Raw genomic sequence first — 19,582 nt, forward strand, 5'->3', positions numbered from 1 at the left:
AACAGAGACCAAAACCTGATGGGCACCCTTCCCTGCCCAGTTGGGCACTTGTCCTCTTGGCAGCTAGACACCCTTTACTTTTGGGGGTCACCCCACACAGCTCCCTTCCAGGACAGCCAACATACATTCAAACCTGCAAAAGAATCAAAGGTTAATATAAATATTAATACAATGAAACATAATATTGGCATCATGGCTGCTTCAGGTAGCCAAATCTACCTCTAAACATGTGATCCTATAAATGGTCCTTGTCTCTTTGGAGCCATGTCCATGAAGATGCAGGCATTATCTAAGTGTATTACACAGTATTGTGGGGGCTCCTGGTGACAGGAGCGATCGCGAGTCATGTTACCGGCATCAGGCAGGTCAAGCACTCCGCAGCTTGAGCTTGAGCGGGTTGCGTTGATCTTGATCAATCGATGCTCCATTTGGTGATGAAGTCTTTCCGGATGGACCCAGGTCGTGACGCCGTCTACCTTGAGAGCGGTGGGGGTCGTCAGCACCACAGTGTCTCTAGGGTCTCCCGGTAGTGCCTTCTGACGTAGACCCAATCTCTTGGTCTGTGCTGATGAGGAGTTGGGGTTGGGCTAGTCTCGTAGATGGCGCGGAGGCACGGCCAAATGTCCTCGTGCGCCCTCTGGAGCCCTCTCAAGGAAAGAGTCCTCCTCTCTTGGAGAACTTCAAAGTACCAAACCCTTCCAGTAGTACATTTGACCAGCTTCATTCCCACCCACCTTTACAGATTCTAAGGTCCATTGTTTTCCTTTAACCAGCAAGCTAAATGACACTGGCCTGTATTATTTAATTCAGCACAGGCAGGGGGAAGGGCCCATGGAATCTCTGCCCTGAGGAACTGCGAGCCCCACCCTTAAATGTCCCAATCAGACTAGCTTTTAAATCTACCCCAGAATTCCAAAATCCCAACCTAGCACAGACATAAACAAATACAGTCTTGGGATCTTGAGCAGGTAACAGGAACACCGCCCAAGTCCCCTGATGGGGGCCTGACAGGAACAGATGTGGGGGCCTCTCTTTCCCACATCCCAGGATGGGATTCTTGACCTATGTCTCATCCAGATAGAAACGGTACTCGTATTGAACAAGGAAATCAAGACTAAATAGACACGATAACTAGATACATTTCCCATTAAGAACTTTGAGGTGCATGCCACATTTATATCACAAAATACCAACAAATCAGTTTCAGTTGTGTCAAGATACAGAACAAGTCCCTGAACAGAGGCGGTAGAAAACTGCCTAGGAATGCTTCTTTTCCTATCTTTCTAAAAGATAGGCTAGATTCTTTTAAATCTACATCAGTAATCCATTTATACAATCCCCTAAAAGTTAAAGAGGAAGGAAAGAACCATTCAATGTCCTTCAAGAGGATTAAACACATTGGATCCTCTGACGTTTCACTTAACATTTCTTTCTTTTTTTTTTCTATCACACCAAGGCCATGCTTTCCAGGTAGCTAGAACTCTTAGCCTTAATTCTTAGGTGATTAGCAATACATTTTAAGGGACACAGAAAAAAAGAAAAATCTTTCTTGGGTAACCTAGGTAAAACTTAGGAAAACATTTTCAACACTTAAAAACAGTTCTCAACATAATAGGATCTAGTCTTGACCATGGAATCAATTACTCTTAATTTGTGTATGATATATGTATAACTGTGGTTCTACTGAGAATTTTAGATATCTTTTAAAAATGTCTCTATCTACAAGCCTTTTAAGAAATACGAGCTCTATTGTCGGCCCTTATAAAGCCAACTGCTTAAAACATTGGTCTATCATACCACTGAAATTATATTAAGACCATGATTGCTAATTTATTAAGTATTAGAAATATCTTCTTAAAAATAGTATTAAATAAATCTGAGAGGCAAGCACAGTTTCTGCCCCATCTGCATTTCCGCGGTAAAACTCTGTCTTAAAGCTCCACCCCTGAAATTCCATCCTGCCTCAGTGAGAAGACACCCCCCTTGTGATTGGCCAAGTCAGAGGGCGGGGCTGTTCCAAGATGGCGGCCCCCAGGGGCGCGGCAGGCCATGCGGCCAACATGGCGGCTGCCAAGTCAGGCAGCTCAAAGTGGCGGCTGTCTAAACTGTTCTCTAACAGAAAAGATGATTTCCTTATTCTCACAATAAACAAGGGAAGAGGAAACCAAAATTCCTAAAAGATAGATGGCCAACATTATATTGTAGACAAACAGAAATCTCATTAGCTGTTTATACCCTTTATAATTATCTTAAAGAATATTAAGTTTAAACTGGTTTTTGTATTAAAAATCTTCAGTTGAGGTCACAAAATCAATCCTCTCTTCTCAATCAGATTAATAAGCAAAGGCATTTTCAATTAACAGATTAACTTCTATCATTTAGACCTCATATTAGGCATATTTAGATCAACATTTCAGTATTATAAATTTCAATGCTTTTAGATGATTTGCACTTAAAAGTTTTAAGTTTCCAGCCAATAAGCCTGGCATAGCTGCTAAAATGGTCACAATTTTCCTGTTGGGGAAGTCAAGAAACAAAACCATAGCTATTCACATGTTAAACTTGACCATCAACTTCCTGGTGGTACTTGCCTCAGGGCGGGAAATTTCAAAAGCTACTTTAAATGGCCTTGAGAAACCTGCCTGTATTTCTTTCTTAGGTTCAACTTCGCCATTTTTAAGACCAAAACTCCCCGGTTTTTTATTCTGTACATAGCAAAAGGTCAAGTCCAGCTCAAAACTATGCGCACTCGTTTTTAAACTGGCCTTTTCCCTTTACATGTGCACAGAAATCCCGGATGCATTTATAAATTTGTAAACGCTTTTCAATTACAAGAAGGATTTTAATTTTAGAATACTTGGGGAGGGGGTGACCTGTTTCCACAGACCCTCACTCAGGCAGCCGCCCTACCGCCACACAAAGGAGGGGTGAGAGCAGTCCCCCTCCCTCCACATTCATACACTTTCACCAGACATTCATTCAGAGTTTAAACAATCCATTCAATTCCTAACAACTTCCCCATTCCTGAGGGAGCTCTAAAGCCTCCCCCAATCTCCTTGAAATTATTAATCCAGCAAGTCCACAAAACAAAACGGAAACACAAACAACTAAAGGGCCCAAAAAAGTACAGCCTTCCAACTCCATGGAAGCAAACAAAACAAAACAAAACAAAACAAAACAAAACGAAAGCCAGACGTTGGCTGCGCGCCAACCAGCAGGAGCGACCTGCCTTTTCTCAGATTGAGGGGTTCGTACAGACCTTCCGACTCCGCGGAAGCAAAATTTCCCCTCTTCAGATGGAGGATCTGGGCGCCCCCCGACTCCTCCTTGCCTGTCTCAGATTAAGGGGAAGACCTTCCGACTCCGCGGAAGCAAAGCTATACCCCTTCAGATGGAGGAGCGAGGCGTCCCTCGGCTCCTCCCACCTGTTGATCCCGTGCATCCACTCAGATCATTATTACAGGCATTTACAGGCATTTACAGATTTCAGAAGTGAGCTCACACTGGATAGATACACAGAACACACGACATCAACAAAACAAGAGACCTACCGCGGTCAGTCAGGCCCTCTGGACTGGGCATCCCATCGCTGGTGTTGGGGATCCCGGACGAGCCCCCAAAATGTTATGCCCAGAATTCAAGATCCCCAAGAAACCACGCCAGGGAGCCAGTCCGATGCAAAAGCAGAAGGTCCTTTATTGAGTTAGCTAACCCGACCCGGGCATCCAGTCGACGCAGCGACCGGAAACCGAGTGAGACTCGTGAGAAAATCAGGGCCTTTAATAGTGAGGGGAGGGGAGCTGACTGTGGGCCCTCCAATTGGCCAGGCGCCAAGTCGGGTCTTGTTACACAGGATGTGGTCATCTCTATGGCGCGCACATCCCTTGCTTGCCATTGGTTAGTTCAAAGAAATCCCGGGCGTGGCCAGGAGAGGCCTGGACCTCCGGGAAGAAGGCACTCCTCCGAGCACATGGCCTCTGCCCCAACATGGAGGATCCAGGGCAAGATAGAGGGCATAGCCCTCGCCCTTTCAATGGGTCCAGTGTGGGAGCCCAGCGCCGACTCTGCCGCATGCGCTGGCCACACTCGGGGACAGAGGAAGGAGGGGAGGATGCAGAAGCGGCTTTAGGTGGGGAGGGACTTGCTGGAATCCCTGAGCACAGCCCTGGGGGCACGAGGAGTCCACAACATTACCCCCAACAACCCGCTCGTCTGCCCGCGGGGTGAAAGCTGCAGGCTCTTCCCTAAAGGGCATGCCCCCAGTTCGTCGGAAGGGCCCAGGGACCCAGAGTTCCTCACACAGACTGGAGGCCAAGGTCAAGCTCGCTGAACTCAGATGCTGAGCAGCACCTTGCAGACCTCCTTCTGCACCAGTGCCCGGGGCTCACAGGCCTCCTGCCAGAGCCTGAGCCTCTTCCTGGAGGCATGGTGCTGGGGGTGGCCTAGAACCAAGCATGTGGCTGAGGAGCAGCTGAGGAGGCAGCATCGGGCTCCTACCCGTCCTCAGGAGCTGTGTGACCTTGGCTGATGGCTCACCTTGCGCTCATCTCCGACACAGTGAGGACAGCGAGGTTAAGGCGGAAATGACCGGCAGGGCACGGTGCCTGGAACATCGTAGCTGCTCCGAGAGTGTCAGCCACCGTCGTTCTCAGCCGCCCTGCCAGGGAGTGAGCAGGCCCGGCCCTGGCTGGGGAGGTCACAGGCTCAGAGGGGCTGGAACCAGCTGCTGGGCTGAGGACAACTGGGCCGTTGGTTTCCTTGTTTCTTGACCATGCCAAGCGGGTCTCACCCGGCCTTGGCACTTGCTGTTTGCTCCGCCAGAATCCACTCCCCGTGGTTTTGTAAACCGGGCTTCTCATCTCGGAGGTTCCAGTTCACGTGTGTTTGCTAAGGGCGGCCCTGCCCGACACCGGCCAGAAATGTCTTCCCTGGCTTCCTGCTCCTGTGGGCCAGCTCCTGCTGCTTCTCTTCAGAGCGCTTGTTAGGAGGGAGGGCTACTTGTTCATTCATGTGTCTTCTTTGTCTCTCGCCCTGGAGAAGGCATCCTGGGAGGCGGCGTTGGTTTGTTCCAAGCTGGATCCTCGGAGCTGAGGCGCGGCCCAGCCCCGAGTGGGTAGTGAGTCTCCCCTGGCGGGCGTGGCAGTCCCCATGCTGTCGGTCAGGAGGAGGGCCTGGGCCGCAGGGCAGAGCTGGCAGGAAGACAGGGAGCATGTGGGCAGCAGGAGAGCACGGCCGTGGCTCCGTCCCGGCCGGAGGGGAGTGCTGTGTCTCCTGGAAGCGGATTCTCCGCGTGTCCCCGGGTGCCCAGCCGCCTCAGCCATCTGGAGCGGACACGGCCCCATTCCCTGTCAGAGCCTCACGCAGAGTGAGTTATCGGCAGTTTCCGAGGGACGTTTCAGAAGAAGACATCAAACCGAAGGTGACGATGAGTATTCAGAGGTGAAAAGAACTGGAGAAATGACTTTATGATTTTTCTTTATGAAGGCAATCCAAATGATGAAATAACGAGTGTGAAGCTGAGGTGAGCCCTTTTACTCCTCTGGGAGTTTTATGCACCATAAAACCACGTCTTCAGAGCTTCCTTTGAGTGGTTTAAAACCACCCGAAGCCGGCAAACTGTCTGCATCTGTGCCCCCTCGGCTGCCATTCATCTGCCGGAAGTGAGGAGAGCGGTGGCCGCACCTCCCGCTGGGTGCTGGGTGCCGGGTGCCGGGTGCCGGGTGCCGAGCGCTTGGCCTCCAGCGCCGGCACAGATAATTTCCCCGCGTGATGAGTCCTTCCAATAACCAGGCCATGCAGAGGCAGGATCGAGTCAGCCATTAGCTCCTGGTCCTCTTTGCAAGTGGGCGCACCGAGTCTTTGCAGACAGCGCCTGGCCCTGGCCGAGACGTGCTGTTTCACCCGCCCCGTGTTATCCTCGCTGTTGTCTGGGAGCACCTAGGTTACGTGGAAACTTCAGGTAGGGCTGTTGGAAGAGGCCGTAAATGTGAGGGGGGCAGAGTTCATCCCCCAGAAAGGCGCCTTGGGGGACCTCCCCGCCCATGCCTGGACCTCAGGAGCTGGGCCAGGAGGGGGCAGCAGCTGGTCTTTTATCTTTTCCTTACTGCTTTGCCGCGTTCCCTATTTTGTAGACATGAATACTTTGTGAGCTATTTAAAGGGTGTCCCAAAATTCACGCAAAAAGTAATTTTGATAGAAAACACAGGTTTATAATTAAAAATTGTAATTTCTTTATTGATTCATAAAATATCCAGTATAGGGTTATGTATGGAATAGCATATCAGGTAAATGGCCCCCACAGCTTTGCTGGAACATACACACTCTTTTGTTGAAATTTTCCATGACCGTTTTGCATAAATGTGGCTGAATTTCGATGACGCTCATTTTAATCTTGATGGCTTGGTTAATCGACAAAATTGTCACATTTGGGGTTCAGAAAATCCACGAGTGATGGTTGAGAAACAAATGCATCCCCATCATGTCACTGTTTGGTGTGTGGATTTTGGGCTGGAGGCATCATCGGACCATTCTTCTTCGAAAATGCGGCTGCTCAGGCAATAACAGTTAATGGTGCTCGCTATTGTGACATGATAATCCATTTACCTGATATACTATTCCGTACATAACCCTATACTGTGCAATTTATGAATCAATAAAAAATTTACAATTTTTAATTATAAACTTGTGTTTTCTATCAAAATTACTTCTTGCGTGAATTTTGGGACACCCTCTACATTATAAATTTCAACATCAACTCTTCAGTCATGAAAGGAGAACAGAAGGCCTGAGGCTCGGGTGCCTTTTGCTCTGTCTTCGGAGCATGACCCAGGACACGCACCCGGCACCTTCCTGGAGAGCAAGCCAAGTTGACACGAGAAAATGGGGAGTGGATTCCTGGGAAAGCAGGGTTTGGAAGCCACGTGGCCTTTAAAACAATATCAATTCTAGCTTGTCGACTGCCTGGTCATGTGACCCCGGGCAGGGTCCTCACTGATGCTGATCTCAATTTTCACACCTGTCCCCAGGAAAGTGTGGCAGGGGACCCCTGAAAGTGAAGGGCAGATACGCCAGGCCTGCCGGCGCGTGGACACCGCGTGGGGCTCAGCCTCCAGGAGGTAGAAGGGATTCGATATTCAGAGTAAAAGCCCAGGAGCTGGAAAGTTTAGATGAAGCCGGATGGTGGGTGGGTGGGTGGATGGGTAGGTGGATAGATAGACAAGAGAGAGCACATGCGCCCCTCCTTAACTGCTCATTCGCTTAGTCTTTCCCTGATAGAAATGGAGGTGAAGTTAGTTTTCAATCAAAATCATCATTTGATGGCATGTTAACCGGATAAAGAAAGTGCATGTCTTGTCCTGCCCTTTGGCTTGCGTGCCGAGTACGGGCAGCAGGGAGCCCGTCTGCGTCTGGATGGGTGTCTGCGTGGCGGCCCTCCTTGCTGGGGCAGAAGTGGTCACAGCACTCCGCTTACGTGTTGAGATTATAATTCCATTTTATTTTTTTCCATTTTGCTTAACATTTTCCTACTTTCCCCAGAGTTAATATGCAATTATGGGCACAATAATGAAAAGATAGACTGTACTAAGATAATATTTATGGAGCATATAATAGCTTGGAAGATGCCTGCGGTACGTTAATGAGAGCCACCTGTGGCAACGCTGAGTCTCCATCCCGTGACGGCTGTGTGGACGGAAGCCAGCAGCCGGCCGGGAAGGTGCGCCCAGGTGCCTGGGAGGCGGCTGCGGGCTCGCCTGGCCTGCTTTCTTGTCATCTGTCCCCTCTGTTCTTCTGAAATGTGTCCACCAGGCTCACGCTCCTTTCCTTTGTTGAAAAGATGACTCTTGTTGACCTTTGCGAAGCTGGAGACGACGTGGAAGCTGCCACAGGGAGCCCCATCCGGCAGCTGCACATATGTGTGCCAACACGCTGTACACGCACATCACATACACACACGTGCACACACATGCACACACGTGCACACATACCAGGGCTTCCTCCAGATCATGCCTTTGTGTGCTGCTCATAGTCCAGGTACATGATAACTAATGTATAACATATGTTATACATTATGGCATGTATGATTGATATTTTTTTAAAGGCCACGTGGCTTCCAAACCCTGCTTTCCCCAGGAATCCACTCCCCATTTTCTCGTGTCAACTTGGCTTGCTCACCAGGAAAGGTGCCGGGTGCGTGTTCTGGGTCATGCTCCGAAGACGTGTTTATACTCACGTGTGCGTGTGCCAACCAGCCTCTCTGTCACGCTTTCAGAGCACTGTGCCCTGTAGTATGGAGACATTTTGAAAATCCTTGGTCCTATCTCCTTCCTGGCGGGTTTCCCCTCTTGCCTCTTTAGTTTCGTGGTGGGGCAGGCATGAGTTCTGTGGACACGGGCCCTGTGGCTCTGGAGGGCTGCCTCCAGCAGAGGCGACGTGACTGCATTAGCAGGTGCGGTTCAGGGTCCAGGGCCAGCCAGGCTGTGGCCCATCCATCACTTTCTGCAAGAGGACTCCCCCCCTGTGTCTTTGCAGCCATTGATTCCTGGTAGCTGCCCCTGTAGCAGGGCCCTGCATTTTACTGTGGGACATTGGCACCAGTCTCTTTAAAAATAGTTTTTGCTAAGAATTCTGGGGGCGTTCCAGAAAGCACAGCCCACCACCCCTGCTTTTGGATGCTGGTCATTCTTCGCTTTTGCTGTGTCCTCTACGCAGGTCACTTCAACAGTTGGGGTGCAGTTTCCCCTGAAAAGCTTGGGCATGGGGTCGGGTTGGCCAGATACCCTTGTGGGTGCCCGTGCCTGACACACACGTTTACTGAGCGTCTGTGGAGTGTCAGGCGCCATGCTAGTGCGGAGGATGGGCAGGCGGGGGTGCGGTGGGGAAGCGCATCCGGGGAGACCACACAGGAATGGAACAGAACAGGCCCGCGTGGGGCTCTGAGCCGAGCTGAGCCAGAGCAGGGGCCGGTCTGAGGTGGTAGGAGGTGTGGAGGCAGGAAAAACTGAGGTGGAGGTGGGCGCAGCCTCGTGTACCTGGGGAATCCGTCAGTGTGGCTGGGCCAGGAACTGTGATGCCTTCGCTCACACATCTGCCTGAGCTCGTGCTGCTCGCGGGATCCAGGAAGGAGCAGAGGAGACTCAGGGCGCTGGGCGTGGGCTTGGGGCTGGCGGTCCTTCGGTGCCTCCTCTGGCCGCCGCCTCCACCCTGACTCACGATGCCACTTCTCATCATCCGTGCTCATGGGAACTAGCTGGGCGGGTAGGAAATACATCCGACTTCCAGCCACTCCCGGAAGATTCCAATTCTGTAGGTCTGTGTTGACACCAAAGAATCTGAACTGGTAATGAGCACTCGGGGGGTTTCGTTTCCTAGGAAGTTGGAAGCCCGTGCAGCTGCCAGTGACAGAAATCACACATTTCTAGCTGATGTGAGGCACGGTCAGGGCCCGGTGGGGGAAGGAGGCATGCGAGAGGCTGATGAGCCCTGGCCGGGTGGCGCAGTTGGCTGGAACGTCATCCTGTACACCCAAAGGTCTCGGGTTCAGGGCACATACCCAGGTCAAGAGTTCAATCCCCGGGCAGGGCGAGAACCGGAGGCAACTGATCCATGTTTCTCTCACATTGATGTTTTTGTCTTTTCTCTCTCCCTTCCTCACGTGAGGATTTTAAACAATTGATGGATATTCCTAAAGCAGAATGTGGTGTGGGTGACGCAGAGGGAGGGCTGCTGTGGGAAGGGGCCTGGCCAGCCATTGGGATGGGTGGAAGCAGGGTCCGCGGGTGTGGCTGGGCGGAGATGGAGGACTTGGCCAGATCGTGTCAGTTCTGGTCACCAAGGGGCAGCCATGGGCAGCCTGCCACAGGTATGTTTAAGGGACCCTTCACACATTCAGATTTAGGGTGAGGCCCTTCAATGCTCGAGCCCAGGAAGCGTTCACCATCACTGAAGTAAGAAATGCAAATTTTAAATCATAATTTTTTATGGAAAATATTTGGATCTGAGCCAGTCAGGCGAGATGAAGCAGGCGAAGGCTGGGAGCCTTTGGTTGGGCTGCTTGACAATCCCTCCCTCCTCCGGGATCTTCCCAAACCAGTGGCTGCCACGTTGGAAGTTTCACCTGCACTTTGAGGGTTAAAAGAGCTTGAAAACATCATTTATCTCAATAGTCACGGGGCCGTGGCCACGTGTGAACTGCCCAAAAGACCATCATCTGCATCCTGTGCCCACAGCGTCAGCTCCAGAGACGAGAACCCTCTCCACGCAGGCGACGGCCAGGCGGCGCGCATGTCCACTTGGGTCTCGGGCCCTGGACGCGGATTCCGCTCTGATGCGCACGTGTTGGGAAATCAGTCCTCCGAGCAGAGCACCTGTCAGCATCCATGTAACCCCCAGAAAAGGCGTCAGCACCTTTCAGCAGCTGTCATGGCAGACCCGGCCTCAAGGAGAATCGTTTGATTTCACCTCCAGTTCCTGGTGTGGGTTTCCCAGGGAAACTCCCCCATCCCGGCAGCCCGTGGCTTTTCCAGCATCGCGACCAGGGGCCACAGTAGGCCAGTCTGCGTGTGTTGTGGGTAGGAATGTGACTCCATCAAAACCTGCATAGAATGTGGGCGGGCAAGCGTGTAACATTATTAGTTTCTATAACTCAGTTTGAGTCTATGATAAGCCCTCATTTTCCTCTAATAACAGAAAATTAAAAGAGTCGCTGAGAAGGGGGCTCCATCCAATAACGCAATGTCTCCGTTAATTCAGGTTTAAAAGGTATCACCTTCAAGGTTGTTTCCTGCCCTCTTAGGTTTTTCTCTCTCAGTCACCTCTAGGGTGCATTTATTTTCCCGGGGGAACGGGGGGCATTGGCTTCTCGGGCTTGTTGTGCCTGCCCGCTGCTGGTCCCCATGCTGCCTTGGTTCTCAGTGTCCTCTGACCTGTCCCTCCTGTCCCCTTGCACGGGGCTCTCCTGCCAGGTCGCTGTCCACCCTCTACTTGTGACCTGTCCTCTGTTGGCTCAATGGGCCTCCCACACAGTCCCTGACTTTCTCATGGGCAGTGGGAAGGTCAGGCTCTTCCAAGGACAACGGGGTGTCTTAGTTAATGTGCTGCAGTAACAAGTGGTGCAGCAAGAATAACCACTCTGTCTCTCTATTGTGTTGCCTATCAGCCGATGTGGCTCGATCTCCGTGTCTTCTCCTTCCAGGATAGGCTGGCGACGGGGCTCCTGGTGGCCGTGCGCCATTGCACTCAGTTTCATTGCTGAACTATTTAAACCCGCTTTTACCGTGGACTTCGGGGATTCGGAGACACTCAGAAAGGCGGAGGGACGAGCATGGGTGACTGGAGAGCTCCGTGGGTGCTAGAAAGGGAACCGAGGCCTGGAGCTGTCACTTCCTGTGTCCGCAGACCCCACTTCTAAAAATCAGCAGGGACCTTGACTTTGCGCCACTCCTGCCAGGCACATAATTCCAACACCCCCTCGAGGTGCCGGAGAAGGTGGCAGGCGTCCTGCCCGCTGCACTGTCTGCCTGCCCGGCCCGCCCCGTAGCCCTGGCTGCAGGTTCAGACCGGACCAGCTGGATGCTAATTACATATCAGAATTCCTATTGCTAAAGCATAATGAATATTTTAATGAGATCATGCAAATGACGGTTGTGAGGAGATCAGCGCTACTTTCAGCATGAACCGTGGCCTGCTAACGGGTTTGGGATGATAAGTTGGAAAAAGCAAGGACACCTGTCCTCTCTCTTCCTGGTCTTGGAATTCAGCAGCCTCGTGCCTGTGGACCCCGCAAAGGCTCGGGCCTATGGACAAACCCGTTTTAATGAATTAAACGTGCATTTTCTAACGGCAGGAAAGGTGGCCTTTCTTTAATCCTCATGAAACGGTAACTGTGTCTCCTTAGAAAGGAGAAAGAACGTTGTGAACAGAACGAGGCCAGGAAGGATTTGTTTGCTGTTGGCCTCAATCCAATGATCCAAACAATCCTTCTAGCTGGGAACAGTCAAGAATACGCTTAAGTAGAAAAGCAATGAACACCAAACAAGCACGGATGTAAGCACAAGGAGGCTCCTTAAGTCACAATAAGTGCCATAAAAATATAAAAACGGGGATGCTGAGAGAGGTGGGAGTGAATGTTGCTGCAGGCGCCTCAGGAGAGAAGTGTCATCTGAATTTATTTCCATGGCAACTGGCCCAAGTTCTGTCTCTGTACCTTACTCAGTCCATGTTTGCTGAGTGACTGCATGGCCCACTGGCTGGATGAAGTGTGCAGAGGAGTGCTAAGCCCCTTCCCCAAACACAGCAGAGACTGGACCTGGACCAAGGGGTCTCTGCAGAGCAGAGCCTTGACCTGGGGTGAGGGGGCCCTGACCTGGTGTGAGGGGGCCCTGACCTGGGGTGAGGGCCCTGACCTGGGATGAGGGGCCTGACCTGGGGTGAGGGGCCTGACCTGGGGTGAGGGGCCTGACCTGGGGTGAGGGGGCCCTGACCTGGGGTGAGGGGGCCCTGACCTGGGATGAGGGGGCCCTGACCTGGTGTGAGGGGGCCCTGACCTGGGGTGAGGGCCCTGACCTGGGGTGAGGGCCCTGACCTGGGGTGAGGGGCCTGACCTGGGCTGAAGGGTGCCGATGTTCCAGCAAGCAGAGTGAGCCCGGGTCTCCGAGACGCTGTCGTCGGCTCTGTGGTAAGAGACTAAGCGCGGAGGCTGCTCAGGCGCTGGGGACCCTGAGTCTGAGCATGGAGTCCTGGCGTAATTAAGGAATGGAGGGCTCCCTTCCCTGCTCCCCACGACCCTCTGCGGCCTGGCTGTCTGCTCCGGGGCCGGTGCTCTGTCCTGTCCGTGCTGGTTCCGCTCAGCGCCGGGCTCTCGGAGAGGCTGAGGCCCTGCCTGGCGGAGACCCAGGCGGCTTGAGAGGAGAGGAGTCACTGCCTGTGTGTGGAACGGGGGGACAGCTGCCGGGGCGCACGCACATCACAGGCTGTTCCTGCAGCGTCTCAGCACATCTCCTACGTCAGGGCAGGGGGAGCGGGGGAGGCCTTACCTGCCCTCCACGCTGGCCTGCCTGAGCCGGGACAGCAACAGCGCGTCCCAGTCAAAGTAAACCGGAGACTCACGCCCGCAGAGCAGACCTGGAGCCCACGCACACGCTGTGCCCGCGACCCGGCCTCTCTGTGGAAAGTGGCCTAGGCGGGCTGCTAAGACGTTGGAAGTCCCCACAGTCTCCCAACATGTTGGCTCAAAACACAAAATTGTTCCTCAGTATCCAGAAGCAGGAGATCAGGGAGTCCAAGACTATATACAATCTGACAGCAGAGCAGGAGGCAAAAAGGTCACCTCTGACTGTGCCTGTCCCAGTCCCCCCACAACCTAAACTCCTCCCCAAGGGAGGGGCAACAGCCTCCCAAAGACGCCCATGGCCAGGTCCCAGAGCCGGGAGAACCCCCCCTGGCAGGGCAATGAACTTGGCAGAGGAGGCTAAGGACCTGGAGGTGGGAGATGCCCCGCATTTATAGGTGGGCCCCAAGCCATCGCCAAGATCCTGCAGGAGGGAGACAGCAGAGAGGCTCAAAGAGATGCAGTGAGAGGGACCCAGCCGCCTTTGCTGGCTATGACCACGGGGGAGGGCATGGCCGAGAGGTGCGGGCGCTGGGAAAGCCCAGGAATGGATTCTCCCCGCAGCATCTGGAGGGGCCCGGCCTGCCCACACTGTGCCTAACCCGCAGGGACCCGGCCTGCCCACACTGTGCCTAACCCGCAGGGACCCGGCCTGCCCACACTGTGTCTAACCCGCAGGGACCCGGCCTGCCCACACTGTGTCTAACCCGCAGGGACCCGGCCTGCCCACACTGTGTCTAACCCGCAGGGACCCGGCCTGCCCTCACTGTGTCTAACCCGCAGGGACCCAACCTGCCCAACTGTGTCTAACCCGCAGGGACCCGGCCTGCCCACACTGTGTCTAACCCACAGGGACCCGGCCTGCCCACACTGTGTCTAACCCACAGGGACCCCACCTGCCCACACTGTGTCTAACCTGCAGGGACCCGGCCTGCCCTCACTGTGTCTAACCCGCAGGGACCCAACCTGCCCAACTGTGTCTAACCCGCAGGGACCAGGTTCAGACTCCTGGCCTCAGAACTTAAGATGGCACATCTGTGCTGCGTAAGCAACGACAGGTTAATGAGCCATGGTCCTTTTATGGGGCATTTGTAATGTTATAGGGAAGATGTTAAGACCAGGATGTCTTGAAGGCTCAAAAGAATACAGCTATTATAATGGAGTAGCAGGCACACGGCTCAAATACTGACAAGTCCCGGGGACCTCTGATTCCACGGAGCCCGTCTGCTCTCGCTGTCAGCGCTGAGCGGGCTGGGTTAAAGAACGGTGGCTCCACAGCAGTTTCATGTTGGTCACATTTGTCAGACCAAACACCGGCACCGCTGGGTCACCAGGCAGGGAGCACCGTGCCGCGGAGCTGCCTGGCATGGTAACTCACAGACCCTTCGCATAAAGTCGAGGCAGATAAACGTCATCTGAAATGCTTGCCCCTCAGGGCGCCCTGCTTGCTCCCAAGGCCCTGGGTCTGACCTTGACCTAGGTCAGGAGCCTTGCTAAGCCTCCGTTCTGTATGCAGACACCGCCAGCGTAGGTAAGTGTGTGGGTTAGAGGAGTTAGTGGGTGACACCCCTCGCACAGAGCTGGGCGCGTAGGGGCCTGGTTGTCAAGGACGCTTGTGTCCAGGTTGGCTGCCCTCCACGTAGGATGCTCTGTCCGGCAAACCTCCTCCCCACAAGCTCTCCTGCCCTTGGCGAGCCCTGCTTCCTGTTCGTGTATAAACTCGGGCGTCTCCCTGGAGCTCTGGTTGGTTTGAGCAGGTGGCAGGGTAAGATGGGCGAGGCTAAGAGGGCATGTGAGCAGCCACATCAGACCCACGGGGGCTCCTCTCGGGCAGGCGGAGCCGCCTGGAGGCTGTTCACCTCTCCGTCAGACGCTCATCTGCCTGTGCCTCGAGATGCCATGCTTCCTGAGGCGGCCATCGGGGCTTCCACCCAGGCTGCTCTGCAACGGAGCCCAGGGGAGAGGAAATGCAGGGGAGTCCATGCTGTGAAAATCCTGAGCGACTTCTCTGGGGGCTTTCACAGTGACACCCCCAGAGACAAGCTCCTGACGGGGTGCGTGCACCAGAAACAAAGCCAGGACGGGGACAGGGCTGCAGGGCAACACGGGACCCGTGTGTGTCCATGGAGAGCACACAAGGGAACATGGAATCTTTTTGGAAACTAGGGTCCCCGGCAGCCTGCCTTCCTGGAGCCACGTCAGTGCGGTGGGCAGGCGCCCTGCGCAGGAAGGCGAAGTCGCCCGCGAGGCAGCGGGCTCCGGGTGCGGCTGCTCGTCCCGGCCCAGAGAGATGGAGGTGGGTCAGGACTTCACCACGCCATTCAGCGTCCTGAGTCTGTTGCCAACCATCGAATTCTGCACCCGCCTGGCGATTCGAGCACTGAGGGTGCAGATTAGGGGTTATGTACTGGTTTCTGGGGCCCACACTCTCAGGGCGACCCCGCTGGTCCTGGCAAGCGTCACAGTGATGCCGGTGCAGCAGCGGCTCCGGAGCATTCTGGGTCTTCGCCGCCTGCCCGGGAAGGACGCCAGCAGCATGTGGAGGCGGCTCAGAATCCAGTAGCCGCGTCTGAACCAGTTTGCTTGTCCACGGGGCTCGGTGCCGCTGCCCCTGCAGCTCAGGGCGCTGTCAGACGCCTGTCAGCCAGCCTGCGGTGGCAGCCTCGGGCGATGGGTCAGGACGGACACAGCGAGCTCTCTGAGGCCGAGGGAAGGAGCGGAATCATTTCCCTCCCATTCTGTCACCTCTGTTCTGTTACCACAGGGATGGCTCCTGGGCAGGGGGCGTGTGGCAGAGCTGCTGCCCAGCACGCACGGGGGTCCACCGTGGCTGGCGTGGAAGGCCTGTGACCGAGGCCCGTTCTGATGTCTCCTCCTGCCCTGCCGTGCGGGTGGTGGGGCAGGTGTGTGGCCTGCAGGGTCTGCCTGAAGTCACAAAAGGACCGGGTCACAAACGGCGTCCCGGCCCTGCGGGGAGGGTCGGATGAGGCCCAGGAAGGCCGGCCTCACGGCACCTTCACCTCCGGAGGAGGGAGCTGAGACTTCGGACAGCCCTGGGGACAGTCCAGCCTCTGAGCAAGCACAGCCTCCACGGAGCTGCCACCCACGCTGTCCCATGCACTGTCCCCACTCCCACCGCCGGCCGTGGGTCCCGACACTTGACCCCATTGCTCTCTCAGACTTTCCTCTCGGTGACGCTGCGCCCACATGTCTTACAACGGAAAGTGATTGACCATCCTCCCTGTGGGCGTAGTTTCATGGTTTCCTGGCTTCGTGGCTTCATGGCTCACGTGCAATAGTGGGCGGTGGCCATGGTCTCCAGCTGCCCCAAGTCACTCCTTAAGGTCACTCATGGCCCTCCCTGTGACCCAGCTCTACCATCCTGTGGGAGAGCTTGCCATGTCTCTACAGCCTACACACTCCTACCTGCTCCTCCCCAACTCACCACTCCTACCTACCCCATCCCCAACTCACCACTCCTACCTGCCCCACCCCCTACTCACCACTCCTACCTACCCCATCACCTACTCACCACTCCTACCTGCCCCACCTCCTACTCACCACTCCTACCTGCTCCTCCCCAACTCACCACTCCTACCTACCCCATCCCCAACTCACCACTCCTACCTGCCCCACCCCCTACTCACCACTCCTACCTACCCCATCACCTACTCACCACTCCTACCTGCCCCACCTCCTACTCACCACTCCTACCTGCTCCTCCCCAACTCACCACTCCTACCTACCCCATCCCCAACTCACCACTCCTACCTGCCCCACCCCCTACTCACCACTCCTACCTGCTCCTCCCCAACTCACCACTCCTCCCTGCTCCTCCCCTAACTCACCACTCCTCCCTGCTCCTCCCCTAACTCACCACTCCTACTTGCTCCTCCCCTAACTCACCACTTCTACCTGCTCCTCCCCAACTCACCACTCCTACCTGCTCCTCCCCAACTCACCACTCCTCCCTGCTCCTCCCCTAACTCACCACTCCTCCCTGCTCCTCCCCTAACTCACCACTCCTACTTGCTCCTCCCCTAACTCACCACTTCTACCTGCTCCTCCCCAACTCACCACTCCTACCTGCTCCTCCCCAACTCACCACTCCTACCTGCTCCTCCCCTACTCACCACTCCTCCCTGCTCCTCCCCTAACTCACCACTCCTACTTGCTCCTCCCCTAACTCACCACTTCTACCTGCTCCTCCCCAACTCACCACTCCTACCTGCTCCTCCCCAACTCACCACTCCTCCCTGCTCCTCCCCTAACTCACCACTCCTACTTGCTCCTCCCCTAACTCACCACTCCTCCCTGCTCCTCCCCTAACTCACCACTCCTACTTGTTCCTCCCCTAACTCACTACTCCTACCTGCTCCTCCCCGACTCACCCTCCTACCTGCCCCTCCCCCACTCACTCTCCTACCTGCTCCTCCCCCACTCACCCTCCTACCTGCCCCTCCCCCACTCACCCTCCTACCTGTCCCTCCCCCACTCACCCTCCTACCTGCTCCTCCCCCACTCACCCTCCTACCTGCCCCTCCCCCACTCACCCTCCTACCTGCTCCTCCCCCACTCACCCTCCTACCTGCTCCTCCCCCACTCACCCTCCTACCTGCTCCTCCCCAACTCACCCTCCTACCTGCCCCTCCCCCACTCACCCTCCTACCTGCCCCTCCCCCACTCACCCTCCTACCTGCTCCTCCCCCACTCACCCTCCTACCTGCTCCTCCCCCACTCACCCTCCTACCTGTCCCTCCCCCACTCACCCTCCTACCTGCTCCTCCCCCACTCACCCTCCTACCTGCTCCTCCCCCACTCACCCTCCTACCTGCCCCTCCCCCACTCACCCTCCTACCTGCTCCTCCCCCACTCACCCTCCTACCTGCTCCTCCCCTACTCACCACTCCTCCCTGCTCCTCCCCTAACTCACCACTCCTACTTGCTCCTCCCCTAACTCACTACTCCTACCTGCTCCTCCCCGACTCACCCTCCTACCTGCTCTTCATCTATGCATCCCCCTACTTACTCATCACCACCATCACACTGTGACGGTGTTCTTTGCCTTCGTACAGTGAGGTCTCTAAAGGTGAAATGTTAGCATGATGCCTGGTATGTTGTAACTGATTGAGGAAATAAAACATGTACATATGCTCACTTACTGGACAGAGAAATGTAACCTGGTCCCCTCCCTGCCCTGGCTGCCCTCGTCCGTGTAGGAGGAGAGGGTACTCTGGAATTTTGGGCCCTCATTTTCCTCTGAAAAAAGAAACGAGTCCACCCTTCCGGAGCCCCGGCGGTGCAGAACCCGGGTCTGGAATCCATCAGGTCTGAGTGCGAGTGAGTCAATGCCCTCTGGCCCAGGAGCAGGGGGGCGGCCAGGTGTGAGGCATGTCAGGCGGGGGAGGCCGCGGTGTGCAGGGCACGTCAGGGACGGCTGTCTGGGTTCAGGCACATGGCTGGGAGCCTGGTGTTTGTTTGCTCTGAATTATTTTCTTCCCCTTGAGCGGGTATCAGGGTAGGCGTTTATTTTTATTTATGCAATCACGTGACGGTGGTTCCACCCCCTAGTCTGCACGATCCTCTAGGGCACGGCTGTCTGCTTCATTTCCACCTGCTGCCCGTAGTGCCAGGAACTGAACAGGTGCTAAGTCAATGTTTATTGAAAGGGTGTCTATTATAAAACATTTATCAGCAGCATTATCATATTTACCATAAGCGCCTGTTCTGATATTCTCCAGACGCACAGTCATTGTCCAACCGTGGGAGTGTGATAGGAAGTCTTGCTCTCTACACAGGCTGCTAATGTTTATTTTAAAATTTCATTTCTCTAAAGAGAAGAGGGGATGGGTTGTTGCATTTTTCTTTCAGGTTACAAAGACAATTTTCTTTCCTGAGATAAAGCCCATGAATTGAAACAACAATTGTAAAAGCTTCTGCACCCTAACTTAGTCTCATTAAGCATTTTTCTTTTTCCTGATTGTTGATGCAATTAACATGTTCCCTATGTTCATAGAAGCACAATTTACAATAGCTAAGATCTGGAAACAGCCAAGTGCCCCATTAGTAGATAGAAAAAACATTTACACCATGGAATACTATACAGCAGTAAAAAAGAAAGATCTCTTACTCTTTGAGGCAGCATGGAGGGACCTGGAGAGTAGCATGCTGAGTGAAATAAGTCGGTCAGAGAAAGACAAGCATCACCTGATGTCACTCATATGTGGAATCTAATAAAGAAAATAAACTGACAAACAAGATAGCTCCAGAGACATGGAGGGATGCAACAGTCTGACGAATCTCGGGGGTGTGGGGAGGGGCAGGAGAGATTAAGCAAAATAAACCATGGACACAGACTATTGTATGGAGAAGGCCTGAGGGGTGGGAGTGGGGAGGTCAATGGGAGGAAGGGGGCATCTATAATACTTTCCACAATAAAGATAAATTAAATGAAAAAGAAAAACAAAGATGACCTCT

This window comes from Myotis nattereri (genome assembly GCF_964212035.1).
Source record: "Myotis nattereri genome assembly, chromosome: 8".
NCBI lineage: Eukaryota > Metazoa > Chordata > Mammalia > Chiroptera > Vespertilionidae > Myotis > Myotis nattereri.